This window comes from Calidris pugnax, unplaced genomic scaffold, assembly GCF_001431845.1.
Source record: "Calidris pugnax isolate Ruff unplaced genomic scaffold, ASM143184v1 scaffold219, whole genome shotgun sequence".
Classification (NCBI taxonomy): Eukaryota; Metazoa; Chordata; class Aves; order Charadriiformes; family Scolopacidae; genus Calidris; species Calidris pugnax.
The window spans coordinates 9,287,243-9,296,549 of record NW_015094507.1 but is presented as its reverse complement, the minus strand read 5'-3'; the positions used below and the strand labels follow the sequence as shown (position 1 = coordinate 9,296,549).

At 42.3% G+C, this 9,307-nt stretch overlaps 1 long non-coding RNA gene across 1 annotated transcript; it reads right to left on the bottom strand.

Moving 5' to 3' along the window:
* Positions 1-7,847: 7,847 nt before the first annotated feature.
* Positions 7,848-9,296, bottom strand: LOC106901625. Its single transcript, XR_001414333.1, has 2 exons — positions 8,697-9,296; positions 7,848-8,609 (listed from the first exon to the last, which is right to left on the bottom strand). It is a non-coding gene; the product is annotated as an uncharacterized LOC106901625 (long non-coding RNA).
* Positions 9,297-9,307: the final 11 nt, after the last annotated feature.

Here is a 9,307-nt window from a genome sequence, read left to right as displayed (position 1 = left end):
TTTTTTTTTTTTTTTTTTTTTTTTTTTTTTTTTTTTTTTTTTTCCCTTCAGTGTACTCCTCTTTGCATTTCCTTTTGCTTTCTCGCCACCTTTCTATGTGTCAGCCTTGTTCCAGTTCTTCTCCCCAATGGCATTCAGAACTCCTGCTACTTTCCTACACTCTCACCATTTTAAGCCGCTTTCCCACATGCTCCCTTTCACGGAACACCTTCCTTCCCCTGATTTCCAAAGCACAGATGCTTGTTCGCTTCCCATGATGGCAACAACAGCTCTAAAAGAAACATATCATTTCCCCTCCTGCAATTCATGCACAAATGCCTGGCATGTGCTGCCTGGAGAAAGCCTTTCGACTTTGAATTTCCTTGCGTTTGTGGAATCTGTGAAAAAGTCTGATAAATTACAGCTTTGGCAGTTATTTCAAATAACTTTATTTGCAGCCAACTGAGGCAGAATCTGTCAATGGTGCCATCCCTGTGTTCTTTCAAAGGTCGTTGGCGTTTCATGAGTGAGCTCAAAGTCAAGCTGGTTCAAAGGGAGTTTCACATTTCATTTTCTTCCAAGAAGGTTAGATTACATGTTCTAATGGTGACAGGACTGTCCTACAAGACATAAGAGCTGGGTTCTAGTTGAGGCCATGAGGCTCTTCAAGTACATGTGTTTTGTCACTTTATCTCTCTCCCGATGATTTCTCATCTGCAAAATAGCTGTAATACTAACTGGTAGTTGTAATATCAGTTAACAACAGACAAGAAGACCCCAACTAATAATATAGGTGGCTAGGTGCTGAAGTTGGCCTTGGACCTGGTTTTGGTGTTCATAGTTCAGGTAAAGCCAGTAAAGCTCCTCCCAACAGGGGCTTAGGAGGCTGTGACACATCCATGACATGCGAGAGGTGATTTCTCACATAGTCCTGGGGGGTGAGAGGAAGCAGTAATCCAGAACCTTGACTCTGGAAGCCAACTGAATTGCTGCCTGAGCGTGTGGGAGTGATGGGGCACCTGGGGACCTCTAGTGACACTCATAACAAACCACAGCGTGGCAGGGGTTGACATCTATATGGGCAGGATGTCAATGCACGCTAATTGAGATATGCACAGAGCTCCTGACCCTTGGCTCCCTGAAGTTACCCAGAGCTGAAGCCTTATGGCAAGCCTTTCCCACACCAGCTGGGTGGGATGGAGCTGGATGGGGATGTGTGACCATCTCCCATCATCACCCTCTGGTGATCCGAAAGGGAGTGGTGAGGACATGTCAGTTCTGCTTTAGCTACTCGTGTTGTGAAAAGAAATTGATAACCACACGTGACTTCAAGAAGTTCAGGCAGAGATCTTGTGATACCTTGATCTTGTTTTAGAGGCAAAAGATCTTCCCTGTGTAGAGAAGGATTCTAAGGACTGTCTTTGAGCAAAATCTATTTTTGGTTATGCCAGTAAGAGACAAGATTATTATCATTAATGGTATGTGCATGATTTAATTAGGAAAAGCAACACAGTTCAGGAAAACAAAATCTTTCCAGATAATAGTTGTACTAATTACCTCAAAGATCATAAATCAAAGCAAACTGAATAAATTACAGGACAAATGGGCTGACAAGAATCTCATGAAGTTCAGCAAAGCAATGTGAAGTCCTGCACCTGGAGAGGAAATACTATAGGTGGGGGACCGACTAGAAAGCAGCTTTGCAGAGACCTGGGGGACCCAGGCGTTCAACAAGCTGAACAGGAGCCAGCAGCGTGCCCTTGCACACCTTGCACACCTAATGCACCCCAGAGAGGGCTGGGGTGCATTAGGAAGAGCACCTCTGGCAGGTTGAGGGAGGGGATCCCTCCTCTCTGCTCAGCCCTGGGGAGACACGTCCAGAGTGTTGGGTCCAGGTCTGAGGTCCCCAACAGAAGAGAGACATGGACACACTGGAACAAGGACAGTGAAGGGCCATGGATATGATTAAAGAACTGGAGCATCTGACAAATGAGGAGAGGCTGAGAGTTTTGGGGTTGTTTAGCCAGAAGAGAAGGTTCAAGGGGGATCTAATCAATGTATATAAATACCTGATGCAGGGGAGGAAGTAGAGATGGTGGAGTCAGGCTCTTCTCTATGAAAGGACAAGGGACACATGGGCACAAATTGAAATACAGCAAATTCCATTTAAACATAAGGAAAAGGCTTTTTTTTTTTTTTACTGTGAAGGTGATCAAATACTGGAACAGGTAGCCCAGAGATGCTGTGGAGTCTCCATCCTTGCATATATTCAAAACATGACTGGACACAGAGCCAACCTGCTCTGCTTTGAGCAGGGAGGTTGGACTATATGATCTCCAGAGGTCCCATCCAACTTCAGCTACTCTTTGATTTACTGAATAAAGAACATTTTCCTACGCTGAAAAATATGTGCCACATCCTAGTCCTGAATATATTTCTACTTTACGTTCCCAAGATATGTTTGGGGTTTTGTTTGACAGACTTTTCACCACAGCAATGTGGAAGCATTGCCATTATATATTAGGATGTGTAAAATTCATGTAAATATAACTGAAGAGATCAAGAGATTGAATCACATGTCATGTAGGATTCTGGTGAGATGCTGGCAGGGAAGCAAGCATTGCAGTAGAAGAGTAATTGTCAAATAATGACATGTCAAAGCCCAACTTTACCCAAGTCTAAATCATTTAGTATGTGTCACTGTAGATACTTTGACATGTTTCTTTGGGTCCAGGAAAGAAATGAATAACCCACTGTATCTTGTACATGCAACGCAGGGGGTAATTTGGACAAAATGATGTAATGTTTTTGAAAGCATGACAAGAAAATTAAGGATGAAGTAACTCCAGAATGACTTTTATGAATGAAAAGAACCTGTAATTGTTTTCCATCCCTTGACAGATGTTACTTAAACTGACACACTATATCATGCAACAAAGCTCACAGGGGGAATACAGGATTATAAGAAAATGTATAAACCGCTATCTTTATTGTAAAAAAAATCTTTTATTCTTCACAGAAAGACAAAGAGAGGAGGGATTCCTTTTAGGAAGAACTTGATGCAGATTACTGTAATAATATTTTCAGGAATGCATCAGCACAATTGATCTACTTAAAAAAGAATGAAGTTAAAATGAAGGGAGAAGTTTGCACTGCATCCCAATCCCACACAATCTCTCTCTTTCTTTCCTGTCATTGTAGCATCTGGGAGACTTACCTGTTTCTTGAAGTGAAAACAAGAAGACTCTCTTCTGCTGCCTCTGCATGGACAAGTAAAAGCCGTGGGAAGGGGTGGAAATGGCTGTTGTTGAGAAATGGTAGGTGAAGAAATGAGCTTGCCTTGGCTGTGAATATTCTCATTTCACCTCGGAGGGAGGTTTACAGCTGTGGGACAGTTGCAGAGAGCATAAGTCTCCACCCCTCACCAGTTTTGCTTCTGGCTTTGACAGTTCCCTGCTTTCAGGGTGTGAGAAAGAGGGGCATAAAGAATAGGAGGGTCTCTGTGGTACCTCAGACCTTCTCCAAAGTAGCCTTTGGAGGTCAGCATTTTGGGTGTCAGTGCAAGGAAATAAGAAGCCCACAGGAAAGTAGGGTTTGGTATATGGTCTTACCAACCTGTACGACAGAGCAAGTGGACCACTCTTTTGAACCAAATGAAACTTTTAAAGCTTCACAAGTTTAATTCTGAGGTACAGTCCTCAACAGCCATGAAGTCTAGAAGTTGCAAGTGCATAGTTTGTCACAGCTAAGTTCCAGTCTTGGTGTAATGCAGCTAAGTTTCTTGCTCATCCATAGGTCCTTCAGTTTCCTCTACCTGATCCTTGGCATTATATTCAGTATGAAAACATCACAGCAGAGTCACTGAATAACCATAGTGGACAGACAGGGTGTAGCAGTAGACAGATGACAAAGATTTTTCCCCAAAGTCAATACTGATGTCCGGAGCATATTTTACTGATTTGGTTTTTAATGCATTGCTGATACCTTTTTAAAGGTTTAATATTGATTGATTTTTAATGGCATGAGTGTTCGATGCTAAAGAAGGAAAAGACCTCCCCTTGCTTACTTTTGGTGGAGGGAACGTCAGAAATGAAACAAGAAACAAAAAGGCATTATAACAGAAGATTTGGAAGTATTTAACGAAGAACCACAGAAACAAGTTAATATTTCTTTCTGTTTATTAAATTATGTGACGTTTCAGGCAAGAAGAGGAATCATTAATTAATGATTTAATAACTTAAACAAAGTTGCTCTCTGTTTGCCAGAACTTTAGAAAGCATTAACAGTATTAAGGCTCTATCTTGCCATTAATCTGTATGGATTTGACACTGATACCCTAAAGCAGAACCAAAAAAATGAAATATTCATCAATATTAAAATACCTCCAAGCATTTCCAGACTTTCGTATTTGGAAAGCCGCCACTACTCCCATTTCAACTGCCATACTGTGTCTGCTTTGGAGTGGCTACCTCTTGACATTTTGCAGAACAGCCTCTAATCATCTAAGGAAACTCTGGGCTGAGGTTAGTATCCACAGCAAAAAGAAATCTACAGACACTACTGTGTGTGAGTAATGCTGTGGGCGTTCATCCAAGCTCAGGAATGAGTGGAATGTACGCCTTCTCAAAGGTATGGGTGAAATAACATCACTGAAGTGGAAGTGGGGATTGGGTGGAACTGAAGAAAGAGAGAAGTTCACATGCGTGTTTTCCATGTATGTGAAAATGGCTGGCTGTACTAAAAAAAAATAAAAAATTAGGAGCCAGTATTTTAATTATTCAGTGCATTTATTTGCTTCTGATGGCATAAATAATCTATTGCCTTAGCGTGTCATACAAAAAGTCAAAGGAATATTTCCACTTCAAATCAAATGAAAAAAAATATTTGAAAAATCAACATAACGGTGGTTTTCTATGAATACATATAATGAATTTCTTTGTTTAATTAAACACTTCAGCAAACCAAATACCTGAATTTTAATTGCTGTTTATTATGGCTTCCCCTTGGATACAGGTGAAACGAGAATGGGTTAGCATGTGAAAGACTGCGTAGACATATGTTTCCCACATTGACTGGCATTACTAAGCAACCTGATGGAGAGCTGACAACACCTTGGCAAGCAGAGAACAATAAGGTAAATTATCAGCAATATTAAGAGAAACCAGTTCAGAGCCCCATCTGTACTCTGGCCTGCGACGTCTGCGGCTGTTATTTGGGAAAAAAACCACGAGAGCCTCCCTTTTTACCTTCGGCTTTTCCCCTGTATGTGTGGGTGTACGTGTGTGTTTATACGTGCATAAAGGCACGCAGACTTGTGCTCACACACATTTTTTTTTTGGTATCCGAGGTTCCATGATGCGTTTCCCACCGTGCCGAGGAGGAGAGGAACAGGAGGGGGAGCTCTCGCCGCAGCCGCCGGGCATGGATGCTCCGGGACAGGGATGCTCCTCCGGGAAGGGATGCTCCTCCGGGAAGGGATGCTCCCAGACAGGGATGCTCTCCCTGGCAGGGATGCTCCCCCGGGGCAGGGATGGCGGGTCCTCGGCCCCTTCCTCCAACAGGGCAGCACAACTGCTGCAGTAATGACCCCACTTGTCCCAATTTTGGGTGTGGAAAACCATCCCGTCATTTGTTTGTGCCATTTGTTTGCCGCCCCTGCCTTTTAAAACCTTTCCCTTCGAAGCCATGGTGCCCGCTTACATATTTACCAGCTGGAAAATCAAGCCTGCTTGTTTATCTCGTCCTCTCTGGTAGGCAATAATGAGAAGAAATAGCTCGATAATAATATTAAAGAGAGTTACACATTAATAAAGACTAAACTGAAGAACTTAAAGCGAAGTGTTGCTTTCATATTATCTAAAAAGCAACTCTGGTAAGCGGATAGGTGCCCTTTTAAAACATGTAAATACTAATAAATAGGAATATGAATAATGGAATACAAATTAAACCTGGGGTGATTTATTTTAGGCAACTCATTTGCACCTGTTGTTTTATGAACAATATTTGTTTTTCAGAGGTCCAAATTACTGCACTTACAAAAAACTCAAGAGCAAATTCAGAGCTGGAAATGCAAAGCTGTGATAGAGCAAAGATAGGGAGCTTGGCAAAGCACCTTGGGTGTAAAACACGGGCTTGGGCAATGGAAGGAAAAGCTCAGGTTCCTGCCATCACTCAAGATACAGCAGGGACCTGAACCTTAGTCTTGCAGGTGGCCTAGTAACCACCAAAAAATGCATCACGTGGCTATTTTCTTCCCAACTTTGAAAAAAAAACGATGAGCAAAGCAAAAGAAACCCAAGCCCAAACACTTCAACAGGTGAGGCAGTGAGTGCGTGGTTAGAGCATGTGCTCATCATGGGAAGCCTCATATGCAGCTCCTACTCCTTTTCGAGATGAGTTACAATAAGGAATATGAAGCTTTTTTTCCCCCTTTGACTGAAAAATCTTATTTTTGCTTGAATGAGAATGGAAACATATTTTGAAAACCCCACACTTTTTTTACTTTTTTTTTTTTTTTTTTTTTTTTAGAACATGGGATTCTTGGTTTCCAATGCACACTGTCTAATAAATTGATTTAAAATCACCTTGGAAATTTCACAAGGAATTTGGTCTCCTTAAGCTCAAATCTTCACTGACTTCTACAGGATCAGAATTTCATTTTGGGATGAAAACTGCTTACTGAAACAATGTACCCCTGTATCTGGTAGAACAAATGCGAGAAGCCCTGTTGATCCAATCAGGCACCCTTATTCACCTGTTTGCAGAATGTTTGCAGAATCTGTATAGAGCACTGCTGAACCAGGTTTCTTTACCAAAAATGCAGGTTTTCACACAAGGAATATGTGCTGTCACAGTTCAGCAAATGTATTTAATGTTAAGGTCTCTGCGATGTAAATACCAGATTTATTTTCTCATAACTTTTTGGAGACGTTCAGATCAATGCCATTGTATAACTGAGAAATTCATGGCTTCCATAGATTCTGATATTCTGCCTCCCCTTACGAGTTCACGAGCTACCATTAAAACCTGAAAATGTTCCTTTCCGCTAGTCATTCGCTCCCCAGTAACAAGTGGAATAATTAGACAGTTTCCAAAACTTATTTCGGTAGCTACGATGTGTGTCAGATGATAACGTCTGAGCACTCTAAATGCATGAACTTCTGTGTTGACAGTTGATGGTCCTCCATATGCTATCACTAGAAGAACAACTTCCCAAGAATATGTAGTATAATAATATGCAATATGTAAAGGTAATAACAGCTCTAGAAAAATAGGAATCGTGACAGATGCAGACATAATCTGCTGTCAGATGAAGAGATATTATTAGGACACAGAGAGGTAGAACTTTTGCATCCATCCAAAGCCTATATTAGATACCGAGAAAAACAGGATATGCTCTAAGACCATGGCTTTCATCTGGTGGGTGATGAGGTTCTGAGGTACTGTAGGCTGGTTTTAAGGAAGTAGCTCAGAAAAGTGAGCATAAATTCAGGGGGCATATATTCACATCTCCATTCAAAAGTATTTGGAGTGTGCAACCGGAAAAAAACCCAAACCTAACTGAAAGCCACTATTTTTGGTGATCAAAAAGTCAGGATCAGCATTCAGAATTGGTAGCAAGAGGAATGGGAAGAGCTCCAATTTACAACCTAACTTTCAGCCATTAGTCAGGAAAACTGGAATGACAGATTTGATCCTGAAGACATTCTTTTTGGTCTCCTCACTGTAACCTGCTGAAGACAATTGGCACCATTTAGGCTTCCAGATACACTCTCCAAAGTTTCTCCCAATAATAAAAAGATGCTGTCTACCTTGGGAGTTCAGGATTAATCGTTTTGTCAGATTATCAACTCAGTCTGTTAAATTTATGCAGTGAAACAGAGCTTTATTACAGCACATACAGTAAGTGTTGAGAAGTAGACTTCAGATGTTTCACTGAACAAGAACCATTTGAGGCAATTCTCGGAAGTTTAGCAGAAGTTCTAAGGTTTTTTATTAAACCTCTGCTATCAGCCCTTCAGAGAAACCAGTGATATATCCCTAATGCAAGCATTAATTTTGCCTTTTTCATTAGAATGGCTTCATGTACCAGCAAGGAGGTGGCGATTCAAAGCAGAATAGTTGTTTGAGGTTGGTTGGCTTTTTCCAGCCAAAGGTTTCAAAGAGCTCTGAGGCTACATGTGACTGTGTTTATAAGCAACTTCCCCTTGCGTTGCCTGCCTTATCCCTACTGTCTGAGAAAATACATTGAGACTCTGGGAATATCTCCGTACCAATTAGTTTTTAATAAAATACGATGAACAAAACATGGAGATGAGGTTGCTGCTGGCGGTGGTAGGGCACAGAAGGAGGGAAACCTCCCTACTAAACACCATCTTCTGGAGGTGACCCGTAGAGTCACAAGTTAGTTTCCCCAAGTTTCAGAACTCACTGTCTTTTAAAATATTACAGGCAAGGAAAAAAAAAAAAAAGAGAAAAAAATCTCGGTTCTTTCTCCTGCTTGCTGCTGGTGAGGCTGAGGGCAGACCTTGTGTTCCTGGTGGGGAGAACAGACCGAGCCCACGGCTGGTTCCTGCAGCTCCTGGCTGCCGGCAGAGCCTTCTCGAGGGTCTCCGTGAGGTCCCGCCGCTCTGCGAAAACAAACGCACATCAGATTTGCTTTTTTTTTCCCCCAACATCTGCCTGATTCTCGCAGGCAGGCAGGGGAGTGGCAGCACCTTGGCTTCACACCGGCCGTGACCTTAGCGCTGCGGATGGGCTCTGGGATTGCACAGGGCTGGGTGCTCTCTCTCCTTTTTGATGCTCGCTGCTCTCACGGCTAAGGCTGTGCAAAATTCCCAGTTCCTTCCTATTTTCAGTGCCACAGGGGAGAGAATATGCTCCGCGTCTCTAATCACTCTGCCATCTGAAAGCAGGCGACGCGAGGCTCATTTTAGTCACGAAAGGAGCAAAAGGAGTTCTGCTCAACTTTTCATGCCGAAAAATGTCAGTGATTTCAGCTGCAGAAACAGAGAATGTAAATTAGACATTGTTGCACGCAAAACGAACTTATCTCTGACAGGCTAAACAGAGATTTTCATGGGGAGCCTACTCATCCCCAACACGGAAGGCAGTTTATCTTTCAACAGCGGGGTTTCTTAAAAAAATAAATAAATAAAAAGTGTCATTTTAAGGTGTGCCGCAGCCATCCTGAGAAGCCCCGCACAATTCCCATTTTGACTAAGGGAACAATGGACACCCCCGTCCCCGTAAGCGTAGCGGATCGGGTAATTAAGCAGGAAAGCACAACCCAGGAATAATCAATGTATCCCCCGCAGCGTCTGCTGTA